Source organism: Aedes albopictus, chromosome 2 (assembly GCF_035046485.1).
Source record: "Aedes albopictus strain Foshan chromosome 2, AalbF5, whole genome shotgun sequence".
NCBI lineage: Eukaryota > Metazoa > Arthropoda > Insecta > Diptera > Culicidae > Aedes > Aedes albopictus.
Genome location: NC_085137.1, coordinates 347,222,729 through 347,245,516, shown reverse-complemented (window position 1 = coordinate 347,245,516; position 22,788 = coordinate 347,222,729). Strand labels below are relative to the sequence as shown.

The window sequence follows — 22,788 nt, the reverse complement described above, 5'->3', positions numbered from 1 at the left end:
GAATAAAATTTTGAACGTAATTTAACAATATACAAATGCTTCACAAACTATTAGAACATAGATATTGTTTGAACGTTGAAAAAAGTTATCTTAGATTGACACTTTTTGGATTTTTCTCGTAAAAAAGTAATTTTTTTACGTCAATGTCAATAAATTTTAGCAGTGACAAGCAGGGCGCGGTGGCTGAAACATGCCGCATTTCGTCTTTACCGCGTTTTCGTATTTTTCTTTGTGTTTTCGTTCATACTTGAGTGGAACGCTGATGGAAGAGTGAACGGTAGTCGGTCGTCAGTGACAAGCAGGGCGCGGAGACTGAAACTTGCCGCATTTCGTCTTTACCGCGTTTTTGCATTTTTCTTTGTGTTTATTGTTCGCACTTTGTGTAAACAATCGACGATGGCTCGGTGGCAAGAGCACATTGCCCGTGTCGTGGTGCTCGTGTTCGTCGTTATTCCGAGTTCGGAAATGCTAGTATCCAAGAGATTGTTTTTCAGTGCGTCGGGTATTCTCGCTTATGTATTTTTTTCGGATGCTTCGATGGTCGATCGGAGAATCAGCGAGTGGTGTGAACGAGTGCACATTTAATATGGTTTGGACCGTTTGCATGCTGAGACCAAAGCCAAACCTAGAAAACCAGCTGGTCAGGATTACCCGGTGAGTTCGTTCCATATTATTACTTTTTATATTTGAACATGACATATATGGGGATTTCGGAGGGGTAGCCTAAGGAAGTTAAATGAACTGGTTTCCGGGCAAATGTTCGTGGGGTGGCCAGACTTTGTCACGAGATAACAACTATCATGTTGTTTTCCGAAGGTCTCCAGTGAATTTAGCTTACCCTGCTACAACAAACCATCAGGTAGATCATTCCGTTCCGGTATGACTGCAGCCATAGGTAATCCTTGCGCTGATGGTGGGTACACAATCATCAAATCATCATCATCATCAATGTCAATAAATTTTAGTGTTGATGTCCAAAGATTTTCCACTCCTATTCTCAAGTTATCTTTAATCAAATATATTAGAGCCTATTTAGATCAATGGAAGAACACATTTAGTAATTTTTGTGTGGTATTGTAAATTTGTCTTATTTTCCTCTATATGTGTAAAAATTTCAACCCAGTATAACTTAGTTCGCTGTGAGAAAATATTACATTTTATAACGGTACATTAAGTATCAATATATTGTTGATAAACGTTAAAAAAATCATTCAATTCTGTTCCCTGGTTTCCGAGATATGACAGCTCAAAAATGAGTTGTCTAAAAAATAGTGTTTTACCCGAACGGTTCTAACTTCGCGAAAAAATATTCAATTGAGCCTAAATTTGTACCAATAATGCACGTATAACAGGTTGATAAACAGTCAAAACTTGAGATTTTTTGATGGACTCTATAAAAACTGCACAGTGAAAACATAATCGTTATAAAAACTGGTGTGCAAAAAGTGAATATGTTGTTGAATAAGGGAAATTTTTCAAATACAGTGATGGCCATTAGTGTGGGTCATCGGAACCGTTTTCTCAGATCAAAGCTTTTTTGATTCCGTTTCGGTTGCGTCTACATTTTGCGCATTGCAATTGAAATTTGTATGGGATTTTGTATGGGAAAACATACTTTTTTGCATTTTTGTCATAAGTTGAAAAAGTTGGTCTGAAACTTTTTAACCGATACTGTAACATGATAGCCTAGGATGTTCTTACAAACTTTGTAGAAGATCGGAAAGCGATCCGATGCTTGGGAAAATAGTTATAACCAACGAACCGCATGCATGTGTTTATGTTTTAACATGTAAAGGAATAACAATAGCAACAAAATCATGCTGTTTCGCTAAGCAATGCTAACGCTATAACTTTTTTCATAGGCATCAGATCACTTCGCGGTCTTCGACAAAGTTTTTCAGGACACCCTAGGCTATGTTTTCACTTTATCGGTTACATGGTTTTAGAAAAAATTCGAGCTTGTTATGAGAGAAATGCAAAAAAAGCGTGTTTTCCCTTGTAAAACCCCATACAAACTTCAAACGCGATGCGCAAAACGTAGACATAACTGATGGTGCCCAAATTTTGCACACTGATTTGGGTCCTGAAATGGGATCAAAAAAGCTTTGATCTGAAGGGATACCATTGAATTTTTCATTTTTCCATATAAACGATATATATTCATTTCATATAAACGATGACCCACTCCAATGGGCATTCGTTTAGCCGAGACCAAAAACAGTGTCAGGAAACCCATACAAAAGATTTTATGATAAAACTTTTTTATCGTAGTGATAGTATATCTAGTACTGATTTATAAAAATGGGATACATCACACTTACATATGCACTGAAACAAAAACGAGGGTAAAACCCCTTCAAATGTCATTTTTTGCCTAGACATTCGTTTAGCCGAGGTAAATGAAAAATTGGTTTTCCACAGTTTTCTTTTGCAATTTCGTGAGTATATTTCGAGGATATACTCCAAGGCATTTAGTTTATGACGTGTAAGCAAAATAATTGACCTTAAAAGTTTATTTATTTGTGAAATTCAGAGAAATATTATAAAAAAATGTCCCGATAAGGATAAGCGACGATAAACAAATTTATTTAAGAAAAATGATTTCTGTAAACACTCAAATGTAAGCTAGATTAGCAATTTCGAAAATATGGCACAGAATTATTGTTAGAAATGTTCAAATTATTGCATAAAATGTCATGAAAAAATTAAGTATACTAGTTTTTGGTTGTTCAAACTTTAAAATGGGATTGATAAAAGCTAAAATAAAAAGTTCTGTATTGAAATAAAGACGTGCCCTAATGCCTGTGGAGTAAACCTGTTTGAAACTCGCATTACTAAATGAGTTAGAAGACTGCTAAGTGAAAGAACTGCAAGTAGTACCAGAATTTTTGTACCCTGTTTATTTCAAAGCAGATGCTCATACAAAAATGCAAGATATGGTTAAATAATTGGCTTATTTCATTCAATCTGAAGAAATATATTATAAATGAGTCTCAGTTGTAAACCACATTCATTTTAACATGATATATTTGAAAAGAATGTCTAAATTATGAAACAAGTAGTTCATTCTAGAAATTTGAATACGTTCGGTGCTATTTCTCGAAATATTTGCCGTCCAATGTGTGTTATTTCAGCCAGAATACAGTCTGGAAGGTATTGGTAGCTATTAGAAGACGTAACAGTTGTAAACGCTGTGATTTATGCAAGTGAAACCATAATATTTCATCAAAACAATACTTAAATACGTGATTTTTTGATGGTTTGCGTTATTTTTTTCTGTTAAAAACATTGTTTTTCGTAAATTTTCAACCTGCTTTGGTCATGAAACTTTTATTGCATTCATTTGAAACACTTCCGATAAAAATAACTACATCAAATCTCAATTTGGAAACATTTACAATATTATGACATATTTATATGAGATGCATGCAAAATTAATATGGCAACACTTCCAAAAACGCCCTAATTCATGATTTTCAAGTCGATCTATAATGCAGGTCACCATACAAAATGACTTTGTTGGATATTTTTCGAAATTTGTTAGTTTTTTATTATGGAATTCTAAAAAATGTTCAATTCGGCTAAACGAATATCTAGGCAAAAAATGACATTTGCAGGGTTTTTACCCTCGTTTTGGTTTCAGTGTATAAGTAAGTATGATGTACCACATTTTTATAAAACAATACTAGATATACTATACCTACGATAAAAAAGTTTTATCATAATATCTTTTGTATGAGTTTCCTGACACTTTTTTGAATTTTTTTTAGCCTCGGCTAAACGAATGTCTATCACTGTATGACACTTGGTGTAAAACAACACCATGAAAAAGGGGCGAGAAAAGTTTCTTTCATTTAATACATAAGTTATTTTAGTCCTCGAATCTTGTATACAAATATTATTTACGGCACACTCTGATAATTCGATGTTACGGTATGTGTAATATATGAACGCATTCTAGCTAGGGTTACCACCCGTCCTGATTTAGCAGGACATGTCCTGATTTTGGCCTAAATTTGGCAAAAATTTCTTAACAAATCCGAGGAGTTTTACTCATTTTTAAGAAAATACATGAAATGTCCTGATTTTATAGGCTGAGTAGATGGGAGCCCTAATTCTAGCAGCATATTGATTTCCACGAAGAACTGAACCTATTTTCCAAACCAAACGCACATGGAACACATTTCCCCATTATAATAATCTACCGAATTCGGACGACCAAATTGTGTCGCAACAGCATTTTTCTTATTTTTTCGGATCTGACAGAAACGACGCTGACGCTGTTGACGGGCCCGCACTAGTGGTTTCGCAGCGCCGTGTCACGAACACTAATGCAAATCTACTGGTTGAAAATATGCCCATTTGATTTTGCTGGGAACAGCTGATCTTTGTTTACTATTTTCAACCAGTAACTCAGGTGGTGTTCGTGTAATGCAGTGTGTACGTACACGCAACACCACTAAATGCAGAAACCACTCTGCATCCGGAGAAATTTCCCGCAACGTGACCCTACTGTCAGCGTTTACGCAGAACTGTCCCATATGCTGTGGAATTTTGTACTAACTTGCGGCAGTTATGCGTCATGCTAGCGACCGATGATGGAGCCAATGCCCGTTTCCATTCTAATGAATTGGAAAATGAAAGGCTTCACTTGGAGCTCCTTCTACCGGGGAGCAAGCGAGGGAAGCATTCTTGTTGCGATGGGTGGGATGGTAGATGGAGGGGGCAGGATGATCCGGAACACGACAAAACGACAAAGGATATTGTGTATGTAAATGATTTCGATCAGGCTAAGGAAGAATGTGGCTGCAAAGAACGATTGGAATGTGTAAGGAACCGACAACGATGACGACGACGACGGCATGTTGCGGTTGGGTGGGGGATGTTGGGAAATTCTTTCAGCGAATAAATAGGAAAATGTACGAACCGTTCAGCTGTACTCGGTATGATGGGATTCTTGTAGGGTTTCCTTTCATCGGATGTGCTTTGTGGAGGAAATTGTTGATTGTGATAGGCAAAAATTTTCAGCAGAGAATCGATCTGCTCTGGCGGTCTGAGGCAAATTGTATCCGCTTTGGCACATTTTTACCCATTAAAATACCATAAGACAAAGGCTCTGTCAATGAATATTAAAGAGCGCATAATAACTATGTAATAAACTATGCATGCATGCATTGTTGAGGATGACTTTCGAAGAAAGTTTTATTCTCACGGTAGAACATTGTTTATGACCCATATTTGGCATCCTTCCAAATTCCTATACCGAACCAAATTCCATTTCTTGATGGTTCTCAATCAGTTCGGCAATTGGGTAACAGTAGATTATATTTCCATTCAGCGCCAATATCCATCCGTTATCGATAGGTACCTATAACAAGGTAAAACTGACTCCTGACGATTGTAGCTGCGGGGTGGAAGTGACAAGCCATAAGCAAAATGAATCCTTATATCACAATATCATCTCTCGTTTTCCCGGAGAAGTCCCCAGGAAGCCAATATAACAAGAAATATAATATATTTTATTATAACCGTCTATTCGCCTTGCGCTCCTTCCTTGCCATCAGAATCCACTCCTTGTCGCCTTAAGTGTCCTTTTCTTCAGGATACGAGTAGATTCTTCTGCTATTGAAGACTGCAGCTACGAGTGCCTGATGTGTTGCTGTATTTTGTATCTAAAACGGATCTATGGAAATTTTCTCAGACACCTTCTTTACCGCACACAACCAAATCTGTCTGCTCTGCGCCTTCCTACAGAGCAAACTGCGAAGGATGCTCTCCAGCCCCAAACCCACACTCCGTCGGATCCGGTTTTGATGTTCTTTTGCTTCCAGAAATGTTTTCCAATTTGGGCAACCGTTGATGGAGAAGGAAAATATTCAAACCAATGTTTCCCGAGACCCGGCAAGGTGGTGGCGTCGGCGTAGGTATAATAATCATCGCCGGGGAATGGTAGCACCCTGCCCTGCTGCTCCATTGAATCGGAAGATATGGCCTCCTGATGAGACTTTTTTCCCCAAAGAAATTGAAGAAAACGGAAAAACCTTCTGGTTGGGTGACGAAGAGCCGCTGCGTGGGAGATCGTCATTGGCAAAAGACTCTGTCATATTCCCTTTAGTGACAATGGCTTCAATAACGATGGCAATAATAATAACCAATAATGAGTAACGGAGCGGATGCGGGAAGGATCCCATTTTTGTGGGTTGTGTCGCTCCGTTCGTAAGCCATATTGGCTAGGAGCGAAATTGATTCCCACTGGCGCGCATAGTTTCGCGCATTTCACAGATCGTTTAGTGGGCAATTGAGCTGAAGTGTTAATATCGATAATGAGCGTCCTGATGTGGTGGTTAGGACACGATAAAAATATGTAGTATTTGCTGCAGCAAAAGATCATATAGATTATAATAATTATTGGCTATAAAGTAAAAAGAAAAAATACACACACGCAAGTTCGCCGTGCATTTGGTGAAGTTTTTCCTTCGCCAGAAATCCATTAACAATTGATTTGATCTTGACCGATACAAGCCAGCATTGAAGCCAATGGCTAAATCCATGCCATATTCGATTATGGTCATCTCTCTGTAACATTTCAAATTTCCCATGAATTGATTCTTATTCCCATCTGCTGTTCTTTCAATTATCACAAAGCTGACTGTGGCCACGGTAAAGGTCGACAAAGCGATTTAGACCTCTTGCCATCTAACTTCGATCCCTTTCTCTTAGTTGGAACCGGCCGCCAACTTTATGGAAATTGGGTAACCGACATGGTGAGAAGTATGGTCGTATTCGGGAGGGAGTTGCTTCGGCAAACTTATTGGATTCCTGGACTGGACAATAAACCAGGACCAGGGAGCTGATGATACGCCCTACGAGCCGGCCGTAGAAAAAATAATAACCATCAAGAGAATACGAACTGATACAATTGGAAACGACTCCAGCGACGAAGTAAGGGACTTGCTATTGGTAGCTCAGTACGGGGAACTGTAGATTTTTCAATTTCATCTGATGTAGCCTTATACTTGCAGATTGATGGTGAACGCTTGAAATGCTGTTTGGCAAACCGCGAACGTCATGGCAAGCCTAGGCAGCAGTGTTGCGGTAGAGGGGGATACTTTTGAGGTGATCTACCTGGGATAGTTAATAACGGCAGACTACAGCGATAGTCTTGAAAGGTCTTGAAGTACGAAGGCGCATCGTCAATGGAAGTCGGGCCTACTATGGGCTCCACAAGATCCTAAGCGGTCGGAAAGGATTCACCATATCTACCATGTCTAAAACGCTGGTAAGACGTGACATTGAAGCTTCTTTTTGGATCAATGATGCATCAGAAACAAGAGATTTGCCTGGTGAGATCTTTCTAATTTAATAAATGTAAATTTTCATATGAAGGTGTTAGAAATTATCTGCCCAACCAAAACCAACTCCAGCGAGCAAAACCCTATCGCATTACATACCTATAGTGAACCCTAGATTAATCCAACTAGTGGTGATAGTGCTTTTCTCCTCGAATATGTGTTCATGATCTTTTCAACGACGAAAGCCAAAGTGTCCCTGAATCCAGAGATTACTTTATTTATTTAGGTTTTTCCCCAAAACCATCATCGAATTGGGAAAATTGATTGAAGGCACATATTCTTGACAAATGCCGAGTAATGCTCAACACAGAGGCAGAGCTGAAAAATATCAGATCACTTAGTTGGCTGCATGACCAACCACGTTCATTATCACTGGAAGCCGATCAAGCTAGGATATAACTTTTTTTCGCAATCAATCAAAGATCACTATGCGGTCTTCGACAAATTTTTTTCTGCACAGCAAGTGAAATTCTCCATACTAAACCCTATTCAAATTTCACACATTACACTGCGCGGGGGTGCATTCAGTCGCATCAAAACTTTGCACAGTAATTGAATACGTAAAAGGGGATTGAAAAGACATTGTTTGAAGTTGTTGCGATTGAGTTTTAATTTTTACTTACAACGTAAAACCATCCTACTGTATACACTTCAGAAATCTGTGGTGTGGATGGATGAGCTTTAGTTTTGTCAAGATTTTATTCTCTTACATTGCATCGATTTTGTTCACTTTCATGATTCCGTCGAAGCACCCAACGCTGGTTTTATAACACGAGCGGTAGTCTTCAATGTAGCCTGAGCCTATTTTCTTGCTAACCGTTTGGTTCACTTTTACATTTGACCAATTCTGGCAAGACACCCGGATCAGCAGGATCTCGATGCCGTACAGGGTTGTTATCGTTAATCAACGATTAAGGACTGTATCGGAAATTAACTATAAACGTTCACAATTGCCTAAAAAATAATCTGTTCAAAATAGACATAACTTTATTTTTGGAGATACGATATAAATCTTTTAACTAAAGAATGGCAGTTCTGATTTTCAAAATATTTAACTTGGACTTTTATCTCAAAGATTGCACATATGTTTTTAAAATTTTGGACACCACCTAAAATTTTGAAATTGTGAAAACTGTGGGAAAATATTTTATTTTTTCTCTTATGTTTGCGCAAATATATTCTTTTCCAGAATGCTCATGATATGGGAAATTTATTTTTATCAAGAAAAATTCCCTCCGCAGTTTGGGGCTTTTCTTAAAATTGAAAAAATGCCATTTTCCGAGGAACTCTTTTTTTATGCGTCTTCAAAGAACGATTACGCAAATAAAAAATACATAAAGTTGAAATTTTGCATTCTTTTTCAATTGGGTATGTATTTTAATCTATTGAAGAATCAACATCAACAATCAAAGAACGGAACTTTATAACCTCTAAAGATATTTAAAACAGAGCGTCAAAGCTCGACCAAAAAGTAGGTGTTTTTTGGAATAGATTAAATTCTAAATTTTGGAGGTTTTTCTATCCAAAATAAGAATTTTAAAAGTCGGTATTGAGTGATATGTTATGTGTACATAACTGCTAGTAATAATCATTATTTTCCAGTTTTTCCCCATACAATTTTTTTCGCTACAAGTTGTTGAAACGTTAAAAAAAAAATTTAAAAAAATACAGTTTGTACAGATTGTTATTTTGTATGGTATACCCAACAAACATTTTTGCTATACGAGAGTGGAACAAAGCACTCTTAAGCAAACTTTCGCTTAAGAGACTGTTATTCAACTAGTCATGTTTCTTGGGTACTCATAAAACCATATTTTCAATAATACTAAACATTTTCCAAATTTCTTCAAGCTGTTCTTAACTTAACTATATTGTGAAGATTTCATAGAAGAACCGGAATGAAAAGACCAACCGTGCTTCGAGATAGAGCATTTTGAACGTTTATAGTTAATTTCCGATACAGTCCTTAACGCCGTTAACGTTGATTTTCGTCCGAATCAACGTCAACGGCGTTGCGTTAATTTTCTAGCCAGTTAACGTTAACGTCAACGGAATGCATTAAATTAACGTCAAGAAATGCCGTTAATTTTGACGTTAATTGATGTGATATGCTTTGTGATCTGTGTGACACTTGTGGGTTTTTTTTTTCAATTTTTGTGTAGATTATTATTTGTGTTTGACAAGTTTTTTTTTCATTACTCACTAGCAAGAAATTTTTTTGACGAACTTGTGCGCCGGCATTTGACCAACAGTGTCATAATTGAATCTATATCCCTTTCGTGACGAACCAGCACAATCGTGCTGTTTTTCGCCATTGGCTTTACACATTTTTTTTAATTGTTTTTTCCTCAAAATATATGATGTAAATAATTTTTATGATCGAGTTATTACTCTTACTTGTATTTCTGAGCCTCAGCTTTGATTGGAATTGTTTATAAAAAAAACGCCACCATAAGTTAAACAAAAAGTAAACAATCACCCTAGAAGTTGAAAAAAATTTATCTGTCGTATTTTTATAAATATTTGTTTAATCCAGGTGTGCAGAGATAAAAATCGATAGAAAAAGAGTAGTTCTGCAAAACGGCGAAGAAAAAGTGGTGCTTTGTTGAAAAGCACAAGATTTCTGGGTGGTCAAAGTTGGACCAGCACAATTGTGCTGTTCCGTCCCCAAGACGGTCCAAGTTCCATCGGGAATTGCCTATTATTAGGCGTTTTACGGTATAGAAGATTGATTTTAATTATTTAACCACTACAAAGTGTTAGTTTGTAAAAACTTAGACGTATAATTTCAACTCAAGGAACACAATATCAGCTTGTACAAGTTTTTTAAGGAACTTTGAATACTTGGGTGAAAAATATTACTCCATATTATCGAAATCATGAATAAGATTGGAACAGGGATTTGCTGTTCTCATTATCTTCTTTTTATTCACTTCTATGTTTTGAATACACTGTCAAGCTGATCTCGTGTTCCTAGATTTAAAATTATACGTCTAAATTTCTACAAACTTACACTTTGCAGTGATTTAATAATAACAATAAATCTTCTGTGCCAAAAAACGCCTAAAAGTAGGCAATTTTTAGCAATTACTTAGAGAACATCGACCGGCTTGAGGACGGACCAGCACAATTGTGCTGGTCCTAATTTGACCCCAAAAAGTGCATAGGTGGATAAAGTAGCCGAAGTAAAGAAAGTTTTATTCTGGAGGACGTTAAGTTTATAAGAGAAAATTTGAGATAATCATTCTTTTATGGTCCGTCACGAAAGGGATATCGTCCACGCCAAGAGCCTGCAAAATGCTTTGCCGATTTACTCAGGAAGCGTGAGTTTATGCTTCGGAGGGAAGAAATGGTGTTGGTGCATTATGCACCTTCAGCTGTGAAACTGAGCGCGCTTGTTATGCAATACACCCAGCGCGCTCGTCTTTGGGACTGGAAGTGCCCAGAGCGCTCTCATTTCGTCCATGTCTATCCCCCGGTGTTTTTAGACTATCCACATGTTGTTTGTGGTCAATTAAATATGAAACGTGGCTCATCTTAAGTAGCTAGTAGTTGATCACAATAGCCATCCATGCAAATGTCAAAAATTTTCCCATTGGTTTTCAGTATTCATTTGATCTTGGTCATACTTCGGCAAAGTCGAGTCAACGCGTTTTCACAGTTATCTTAGCAAGAACTCATGCAACGTTACTTGAATAAACCACTACTGCATTTAGGTTTGGAGGACAGCAAAATCTACATCATGCATACCTAGATACGTTGGTTTACCGAAGGCTGACTGAGCGCGAAAAATAAAGGAAGCTGATGTAAGTAGCTAGGTTAAAGTTACCTTTCTTGTGAAAGGAGTTCTATGTATTAGGAGCCATTGTTTATTTCCTGATTCATTCGTTCTAGTTGTTTTGTCGGCCATCTTTTCAAATATGCTTATAAAACGGCCAAGGTTGCTTTAAATGCTTCGCCCATGAAAAAGCACCCATATTAGTGGACTAATAACTCTTCGCGCACTAGGCAAAGCTCTAATATGTCGCATAAAGAGTTGCCACTTATAATATTGGGTTAGCTAATGAGGCAAGAGAGCAAATGCTTGGTCTAAACGAATGCATAATTTGATGTTGCCCACAAGACAACTGGCCGGGGTTCTGCTAAACCGAACTAAGCGCCAAAAAGTTTATTCCGAGATAATTAAGCTTAAAGTTTGAGGGCCCACATAGCCGAGGCGGTAAACGCACGGGTATTCAGCATGACCATGCTGAGGGTGACGGGTTCGATTCCCGGTCGGTCCAGGATCTTTTCGTAAAGGAAATTTCCTTGACTTCCTTGGGCATAGAGTATCTTCGTGCCTGCCACACGATATACACATGCAAAATGGTCATTGGCAGAGGAAGCTCTCAGTTAATAACTGTGGAAGTGCTCATAGAACACTAAGCTGAGAAGCAGGCTTTGTCCCAGTGAGGACGTTACGCCAAGAAGAGGAGGAGGAAGCTTAAAGTTCAACCACTCAGAAATAAACAACAGCTAAGCTTATTTGAAACTTTTTTGCACACATGTAACTTACAAGCCTTTATTAACCATCAGAGATGAAGAATAAATGTAAATTTTTTAAAATCATTGATATATTAACATTTAATTTCTCAGTACTTTGCACTCAGTCCACTCTGGCTGAACAAAAACATTGGGAAATGGTTTATAGTTCAGTGTGGCTGACCAGTCGAGAGAAAACCAGTCGGAATGTGATAAAAAATCTTGATTTTTCAGTGTCTATGAAGTTGAAATCGATATCACTCACAATTCTTTACATGAATCAGAGAGGACGCGTAGTATGGTAGCACAGAGGTCTCAAAATAGTGTGAAATGTAAACGGCGGAAGCCCTCCTAGCTTAGCCCTTCCCACCCATATTTTTATTTTATAGGCGGTGTGTATTGTGCAGGCACAGAGCAAGAGTGATTATGCCAAATGATGTCCGTCCATGTTCTGAGATCCTGAGATGTGAAGGTGGAGCAATTTGTGTACCGTGATTTCGGGTGAAATTGATCAGTGGGGTGAAATTGATCGACGAGAGGGCCATTTTTATTTGTTAAAAATAAAGCTTTAAACTTAAAACAATTTGTAAAAAACGTTCTTCATCTGGCTCAAGGGCTATTGAATGATGAGTTTACATGTTTTACAGTCAATTAGTCACTTATTTCTGTAAAAAATTCAATATTTTGTGAAATTGTCTGTCAGGCGAACTTCAAAGACACTTTCAAGCTTTTGTTACCGTAGCTGTATCGCAAATGTAATGAATATTCGAATGGATGTTTCTAGCTAACAAGTATTCGCTAAACCCGATTTCGTCATCAAAAGTTCTGTAAATATTGAAATTTATGCATGAAATTGAATTTTTCCGGAAGTTATAACATATTTAGTACGTAAATTGCATACTTTCAGGCGTTTTCTTAAGATTTATTAAACTTTAAACTTAAATAATTAAAAATTTAGCCAACTTGTAAAAAATTTTCATAGCTTTTCGCATTCCGAGGTGGTTAATTTAGGAGGAAAAAATATTTTCAGCACTTACTAAAACATTTCACTGACTGATCAATTTCACCCCGAAATTAAAATTTTTGATTTTTTATTTTAAATGATATTTTTTGTAATAAAATGATTTGCAGTAGAATTTTTTATTCGTTGACCGATGAAAACCATGGTCGTACTTGTTTTAACGCATTAAATTTAACGATATCGATAAGTATTCAGAAATTATTCGCCAAAAACTACGAAAAGTGATCAATTTCACCCGAAATCACGGTACTTCAAATTTATGCTGGTCGAAGAAAACCATGAAAATGTTCTGCCAAAGTGAACTAAGTACAAAAAAGTTTTCTAAAATATGAAAGAGATTCGAACTTGGATCATTTAAGTGATTACCAAGCGCGTTACCACTAGGTCATTTGAACTAGCTGAAGATCAGTCGATACGTCTGAATCAAGTTTCAAACATTCTTCTCAAGAATGGTTTTCGTGAAAACGCCATTTTTCGATCATCCAAAGCGAACTAAGTGTTTGGGTTTTTTCAAGCTTTATTATACTTATTAGCCTTGTTGTTCAATTACGGCTCCTGGGTTAAATAATCAGTATGAGGTGTATCGACATAACGCATGTATTCAAAACCAGTTCATTTTTGTATTGTTGAGAATAAATTGATTTTTAAATGCAGTGGATTTGGTTCGGTCTGGCTGAATGTGATTTGGAAAAATGGCGATCAACGCCATCGAAACATAATTGGATCCTCCAACACCCGTATTTTTCTTTACGTGTTAAATTCTCTCACAGATTGTTACTATGAGTCGATTAGAAGTTAGAAATCTGACGGCGATGAGAAAAATTTGGAATGTTCATCATTTGGACCAAAACTAAAATATTTCGCTGATTCTATGGAATGGTTTACAGTTCACTCTGGTTGGATGCAATTTTATTTTTTGTATGTTCTGCCAAACAGAAATTTTGAATTTACTCCACGAAGAGCTGTCAGAATTACTGGATTTTTAGACGGAAAGAAGATCATCATATTCTTCATCTAATGGTTAAGAAAACTCAATTTTTCAAAAAATGGTCTTTGGTTCGGTTTAGCAGAACCCCGACCAACTGGTCAAGGACCTACAGTTGATGGATATTTTGGTTCCAAATTCCACCGCAAACAATTTTTTTTTTCATATATATCAGGAAAATTTGCAAAAAATTGCAACTAGCGCCGCCTAGCAGCAGAAACTCGAACCAAACGATAATTATTCTGAAAACCCTTGATCTACCATACGATTTTGCCGAAGACACCATCTTTCTAAAGAATCAGAATTCTGAGATATGTGAAATGTAAAATTTGTATGCTCTCTAGCGCCGCCTAGCGGTGAAATCACGAATCTTACGGCCCATATTCTGAAAGCCCTTGACCAGCTAAACAACTTTGCCGAAGACACCAACTCTCTAAGTAATCAGGATGCTGATTTATATGGGATGGAAATTTTTGTCAGTGTTGCATCTGCTTGTCTAAGATATCACATAAATCACAGACAAATAGATGTGACACTAACGAAATTTCAATCTCATCTATCTCATCATCCTGATTACTTAGAGAGTTGGTGTCTTCGGCAAAGTTGTTTGGCTGGTCAAGGACTAACCGATAATAAGACTTGAGATTCAAAATTCCACCGCTAGGCGGCGCTAGAGAGCAAACAAATTTTAAACTTCGCATATCTCAGCAGCCTGATTTTGTAGAAATATTGAGTCTTCGGCAATATTTTTTGGTAGATCAAGGGCTTTCAGAATAATAACCGTTTGGTTCAACTTTCTGCAGCTAGGCGGCGCTAGTTGCAATTTTTTGCAAATTTTCCTGATATATGAGCATGAGCATGAGCATGAGCATAGATGACCGTACTATTCGTAGTTGCTACTCCGTGATTGACCAGAACAATCGAAGTTGCACAAGGAACCAACAGACGGAGCTTGGGAGTAGCTTACCGTCCTCAATGTGCATCTTCGAGAATTCCAAACTTTATTAGGTCAATAACGGCGCCGGCCACGTCCTTACGGTCATCGAGGAAGGAAAGGAATGTTATTATGACGTGCGTTGCTTACTAAAGACCGAGATCACCTCTGCGTCTCCACGTCTGTCATGGGAAGGACTTTTTGTTAGTGGGGAGGGGAAAGGGCGCATGATATGAGGTCACTTTGGTAGGTGGAGTGATTCATGCAACCCTATTAATATCAAACCACTTATTTTCATTTGGACTAAAACAAAACACATGCCGACATCGAAGATGACGAACCATTCAGATAGTTTTCGAAGTGCGAAAATTAACGAAAGAGAAAATAAAGTGATTTGAACCAACGTGGCTTTGGAACTTGGGCCGACACTTGACGTGACGAACATTTCAATGTCTGTTGACTAAAATCGCAAAAAATGTTGTTTGTTGCATTTATCGTATCATAAATCGCCCCGTACGAAGATGAGCAGTCAAATAGACGACGACGACGACCGAATGAAAACGCGGCCTGTACACTTTGCCTCTAAAAACTCACTCTCGCAAAAATCTAGCAAAGCGAGCGCGCGAAACTTTGCTGCTGCCGAACTACCGCACACTACTGATTGCTTGGCGTCCCGTCGTCGGAGCCCCGCAGAGGGAAGAGGAAAAAAAATCGCAAAAATCTAGCAAAGCAGCGCGCGAAACTTTGCTGCTGCCCTCTGCTGCCGAACTACCGCACACTACTGATTGCTTGGCGTCCCGTCGTCGGAGCCCCGCAGAGGGAAGAGGAAAAAAAATCGCAAAAATCTAGCAAAGCGAGCGCGCGAAACTTTGCTGCTGCCGAACTACCGCACACTACTCAATTACTACAAATACTACATTTTTTTGCAAATTTTCCTGATATATATGAAAAACAAAATTTGTTAGCTCACTAGCACCGCCTAGCGGTGGAATTTTGAAACTTAAGTCTTATTATCGATTAGTCCTTGACCAGCCAAACCACTTTGCCGAAGACACCAACTCTCTAAGTAATCAAGATCATGAGATATAAGACGTTCTTACTTCGGCGAACTTTTGTTGGGGATAATTGATTTCACATATCGACTTCGGTCTAAAGTAAATCAATAGGGTATCGGGATGCTTCGCTGGCATAGTCCCCTCGTTCGGCCTATCTCAACGTAAACCAAAAACTCAAACAAACACGCATAACTGGATATCGGAAAAGCTTTGCGCCAAACAACTGTAACATTTCGTTTCAATTTTAGCACTTTGGAACATCAAAATTGAATGAAAATGTCACTTTGTTTAACTTTTGTAGACGCAATGATTATTCGGCTAAGTGGGTAGTCTATACACATGATCATAAATGGCATGATAAATGGCAATTTTGCAGAGCGTGACGACCCTTACAAAAATATTGATGTATCATACATTATTATTTGGCTGCTAATGGCTTGGAGTAGAATATCAAGAAAAGCAAAACGATCAGTTTTTGCAGAACTACGCCGCTTACGAGTTTCGACTACAATATAAATGGCAACAGTGTAGATCGTGTCTCCTCTATCAAAGATCTGGGTGTTATGATTGACTGTAAACTGAACTTCAGTAAGCATATCTCGACGACAACTGCTAAGCCCTTTGGTATTTGAGCAGAGTTTGGTATTGATGTAGTATTTGTTGGTTTAGCAGTGAAAATAACCGAAGAACAGGATATGCTATTACATCATGAAGTCATCGAACAAATGAAACATTCAATAACAAGAAATGTTATTAGTTTGCTATTCAATAACTTTGAGATAACAAATACAGCACTTGAAATTTTAGGTATGCATTCATTATTGAACAAGACTTGATATTTCTAGGTGTTATTTATACTAAATTTTGGTATTCGTTTTTGTTATTTTGCCTCTTATTACCACCTAATGAAGGGCATATCAAGGTATGGTAGTATTTTAGATAAATACCTAGATATGTTATTCTCTTGTTATTTTCTTCTGCTCGGGCATCAACGAATGTTTGCTTTCGGCATAGTGATTGGGTATCTCGACTGTGCACCGCTCCTCCAAAGCGTCGATTTATATGTACCTTCTTATATTTGGCCACTTCCGGCGGGACACCCGGAATCGGATCCAGAACACTAGCGATTCAGATATGGACGAAGATTATTTTCCCGCTTCCCGTCATCGGGATATAAAAAAAGCCACAGTTTGATGTGTCGCATACATGGGTTTGGTTCACTTTTGTATTTGACCACTTCCGGCGAGACATCCGGAACCGATTCCGGAACACTACCGGTTGATATATGGTCTGAGACTATTTTCCCGCTTACCGTTTATCAGGTTATCGGAAAAGCCGCGATTTGGTGTGTGGTATGCATGGGTTTGGTTTATTTTTATATTTGGCCACTTCCGGTGGGACATCCGGAACCGGTTCCGAAAAACTAGAGGTTCAGATATGGTCGGAGACTGTTTTCTTAGTTTCCGTTCATCAGGATATTAAAAAAGCTGCAGTTAGTTGTATCGCATACATAGGTTTGTACAATTTTCATATGTGGCTCCTTCCTGGGGTACCGGTCCGGAACACCTAAATAGGAAACAATGGGACCAGATTCCGCGTGGAATGAACCATCGGTCATTAAAATCGGGTTTAATGTTAAAAAGTGACTTGAGTTTTTTTTTTGCACACACACCTACACATACACAGACATCACCTCAATTCGTCGAGCAGAGTTGATTGGTATATGTGACTCGATCCTCCGGGCCTTCTATCAAAAAAGTCGTTTTTAGAGTGAAATTATAGCCTTTCCAGTAGTACACTTAATATCAAGGCCGTGCACAAGGGGGGTGTTTTGGGGGTTAACCAACCTCCCCCTTTACCGATGTTCCACACACTAGGCGCCCCTCCGCCTTTCACCTAAATTAGGAAAAACCCCTCCCTTGGCGCCATTTCTGCATGGACCTGCTTAGTGTACGAGAAAGGCAAAAATATATTTTTTTTTTCATACGCCCTTTTTAAAGCTTAGGTGAAGAATATTGCAAAAATAAAATTACATGAAAAACACTTTCAGACAAAAGCCCAAACATCTGCAAAGTTTCATTTAAATTGAAAAATTCGCGTCCACGCGATTCGTGCATTGAGCTAGAAATGTTCGGGTGAAAAAATATTGTTTTAATACACCTGTTTTATTCAGGTTTAAATTGATTTCTTATCAAAAATATTTTTTAAAGTTTATATTGAATGATTTGATGGTAACATAATATTGATTTTCAAAAGTCTGATTGCACATAAGGCTGAATTCAAAAATGTGAAACAAAAGAATTGTAACATAAGGCTGAAATTACAAAAGACTGGAAGCACATAAAAGCATGAAATGAGCTACATGATAAGGTTTGGTCAAGAAAGTGTACCAAAATTACAAATCTTGTTCAAGGCGTAACGTGCCAACTATAACAATGCGTGTTCCTCTGTTTTGGTCGACATTTAGACATTTGGCCGAATGGACATTTGGTCAAAACCAATTTCATGGAAGAGGAAACATATGACATTATTGGTCGAATGCATATCTGGTTATATGGCACTGTCAGCATATTTCCCACATGGCTTGGTCAGCCAAAGCAAAATCAAGAAATTGACACTGTCAGCATATTACCCCGGTACCCACGAAGCTTAAATAGTCATATCTCCGCAATTTTTTCACTCACAGATTTCAATAATCTTGGGCTCATTTGATTCAGAAACTCATCATTTCTTGAGACCATATCGGACTGGATCGGTCCAGTTAACGAAGGTTTAAAAAAAATCAGATTTCTATGAACATAATCAGCGGTTTGTAGATAGTTAACTTCATGTAACGGTGAACTTTATTTGATCATAGAGTTCAGCGAAGTCCAAAGTAAGTTCGATTTCCTGTCAAAATGCGTCTCTTAATTTCTCTGCTGGTGTGGTCACTAATCTGATTCGCCTGGCTCAATTTTTATCGGATGCACAAAATATCAATATCATCAGCGAAAGCAAGCAGCTGAACGAACTTCGTGGTAATCGTTCCACTCATGTTTATCCCTGCTCTCCTTATTACACCATCTCTAAAGCAATGTTGAACAGCGAAGCACGAAAGACCATCACCTTGCCGTAGCCCTCTGCGAGATTCGAAGTGACTCGAGAGTGTCCCTGATACTCGAACTACGCACATCACTCGATCCATCGTCGCCTTGATCAATCGTATCAGTTTATCCGGGTATCCTCCCTTCGTTATTAAGAAAATCATACATTTTAAAGAGGAGTTTTACTAAATACTAAATACTAAATACTAAAACTAATAAATACTAGCACAATACCACTTAAAATAAACCGAAGAGCACTTTATGAAAAAGACTTGCAGCATTGGTGAAAATCGGGAGTCACTGTTAGCAGCGCAGCTCACGGATCAAGGTGGAACTATTCATGATGGTGTGAGTAAACTCCCATACCAGTACCAAACACACTGTTAAACTTTTACACAAAAGTACCACCTTAACTCAACAGGCGGCGCTGCCGTCGGTGACGCTTGTTGTTGTTATAGGAAAACAGTAGAGCTCCATGTCTTCTTAATAAAATAATCTTCGAATGAACACTAGTTTGATAGAAATACAGATTGAATGAACGATGGCACTGCGAGGTAGATAAAGTTTGTGAAGTAAACAACCGAGCGATCAATAATTGTATTCACTAACACTTTTACTTTTACATTGACAACATTATAGTTTTTTAGTTCAACGTTATTTATTGAAGTTCCATTGTTCGGTTGAAAAACCACGTATCTTTATTATTATTTCGTTCATATAGACGAAACAACAACTCCGACGAAACATCGCCGAAATATTCAATTTCCATAACTTTCGTCTCTTCCCCTCCAAAAACGGTGATCCCCAGTCGCCATAATTTAATCTTGTTGCTTTCACTCCGGAAACGAGCAGCGTCTCTGAATTGTCGTGATTCGCATATATCAGCACCAGTTATTCGGTTTTTCTTCCTGAGGGTTTCGTTTTTGCAAATCCCAACGAGACTCCTTATATTCGACAGAACTTTCCTCCTTCTGCGAGTGCAATTCCCGGTTCTCGGAGCAGATTGGGAAGGGATTTCCTTATTCTATCCGGAGGATTACGTATGCACTGCACAGCGACGACACACGATCTTTACTAGGTAGGTGGGTAGGTAGCGCAAGAAATTGGAAGTTTTTCCACTTGAGGCCCGAGCCAAGAGAAACTATTTTCGCTAACGACGACGGCTGTGAGGCACGCGATGCGACGCGACCCGCCTTAAGACTGTTGGCAATACATAGCGCCTAGCTCCTCCAATTGGTCCCATCTCGGGGAAAATTGGAACTTTGCCGCCGGAGTGTGGAATGAACACTTGTTGAATTCATACATTCTTGGCACGAATCTAGCCAAATTTGTTATCCAATTGCGTGGAACGTCCTTTTTCTTCCGGGGGCAGCAACAATGGAAGAAAATGGCAGACCAAATTGAGCGATAATAGAATACACTGAATTATTTGACATAAAATGTACTATTTTAAGTAAAAAAAAAAGAGGATGATGTTTAATCTCCAAAAGGGTCCAATGAACTCACTAAATATGTATCGTAGCCGGAGCAGTGCATATTTAGATAACCGAACATAGCGTAGTGGCCACTCTGTAATTGATCAGAAAAAATTTAAAACCTTTAAATAGGGCTTGGGAGTATTCTGGTTATGCACAATTCGAGTGCTCAACATTTGTATAGTCAATAACGACGCCTGCCACGTCCTTACAGTAATCGAGAAAATGAAGCCATGTTGGTTCATCAACCGTTGCTACTAGAAAATTTGAAACCCACTAGATCTCCATAGTTGTCTTCTGGGATTTCTTTCGAAATTCTCCCAAGCATTCCATCGGGAATTCCTTCATGAGGTTCTCACGAGATTCCTTTCGTGATTTTTTTTCGGGATTCATTTAAAAAAAATATCCTGGGTTTCCGTTAAGAATTCCGTCAAAGATATCTCTCGGGGTTTGTTCAGGAATTTCTTGTATTCCTTCAGCGATTTCCTTTGGGATTCTTTTTGGCAGTTAGCGCCAAGGATTGCATAAGCAATTCCTCCCTGGATTCCTTCAAGAAGCTTTCTGGGTATTTTTTTTCTTATTTTTTTTAATATATTATTAACATTGTTTGTTTAACGAACCAAACAGTTCTCATCCTAAAGGAGAAATTGAACTGTTAATACTTTAAGGTTTTTCTTTTTCTCTTTTGCACTTTTGACATACTTTGCATAAATTTGTTTCCACATGGACGATTCGGTTGGAGGCGAAACGCCTCCCAATGATATCATTGCTCGTACGCGGTTTTATCAGCCATCTTCGCCTGGGCCTTGGGTTGTCTATTTCCGGCACCGTACCTAGCTACAAAGCAGCAAATGAAATTGCTCAACACGAAGCGTTTACTGTTGAATACGCGGTCTATGTGCCAGTACGAGAAGTGGAGGTGGACGGGAAGATCCTCGACGAAACGTTGACATATGAGGACATCAAGACCGGCTTTGGCCGTTTCAAAAATAGGTCAATCCCCGATGTGGCTATCCTGGACTGTAAACGCTTATCTATGGCTTCCATGGAAGGGAATAAAAAAATGTACTCACCTTCACCGTTTCTTCATGTGACTTGTCCAGGCTCCGTCCTCCCGGAATTTGTTGTAATCGATGGTGGTTTTTACCCAGTGCGTCTTTTAAGGCCGAAAGTTTTTAATTGTACCAAATGCAAGCAGTTTGGTCACAGTGCTAGCTTTTGCGACAACAAGCCCCGTTGTGGGAGCCACATGCTTAATAAGGGAACCAATACCCTACAAATATTTTTGAAAAAGTATGATGCAGGAGACGGATTTCGCGCCAACTCGAACAAATGTTGGCAGCACCCTCTCAGATTACAACGAAACTTTCTTGGTGTGTAGACTTTGCCCAGATAAGCCACTTTGCATACTCATTTTTCTAATTTTTTTTCTCGACTGATTTTTGAAAAGGGCTAAAGTTTTTTATGGATTTTTTAAAAATGTTTTTAATCAAAAAATGACTACTCCTACAAAAAAGTGTTGTATGGGTGATTATCACAAAATAAGTCAAATATTAAGAAAAAAATACTGAAAAAATCAAAAATGAGCCCTACACTGAAAAAAATCATTTCTAAAAATTCAAAGTTGATTTAAAAAAAAACACCATTTTTGATTTTGATGAAATTTTGTCTCAAGACAGGTAATTATGTTCCCTACCAACCGTCCATACATCGCAAGATGGGCACTTAAGGAAAAAAAGTTTTTCTAACAAAAACTTTTTCTTGTTCGAATGATTTTTTTTTTCAGTGTATTTTGTTATCAACAATAAAACCAGTGAAGGCCATAACAATCCCAGAATCCAATGAAACTCAATTTTCTAGGAGATTTTGTGTTATTTATTCAATCATTTGGAAGGGTTTTCCTATACATAAAAAACTTCAAAATATTACAAATGTATTTTCTTAGGAAATGTAATGTTTGATCGCAATATGTATTGAAGTGCACTTTTAAATATACAATTATTTATAATTATGAATTTTTCAAATATATATATATATGTGTCTTAGAGCCAATTTCAAACATGTTCTTTTCTATTTTTTTCCGATCATACTAAATATTTTTGGTTCATCTTCTGAATTAGAATACCTGTTTGCCTTTACTTTGTCGCCAGGAATAGGCAAAAAACTATGGAATTTCTGAGTGCCTGGTATTGTTTTGGCGTTATTATATATTTCTTCTTGATCTTCTGACATTTTAATGTACTGTTCAGTGGATACGTAACAGAAATTTAATTTAGTTATATTTTTATCTGTCTGTACAACTGCCCAGTTATATAACTCTCGTGGAGTTGTTATGGTATTTCCATAATCTCGAGCAAGACTT

The 22,788-nt window shown here is 38.0% G+C and overlaps 1 protein-coding gene across 1 annotated transcript in view; it reads left to right on the top strand.

The window, feature by feature from the left end:
* Window positions 1-22,788, top strand: part of LOC134287221 (cell adhesion molecule Dscam2-like) — a 452,041-nt gene that overhangs the window by 149,998 nt on the left and 279,255 nt on the right. The gene's annotated exons all lie outside the window — the stretch shown is intronic.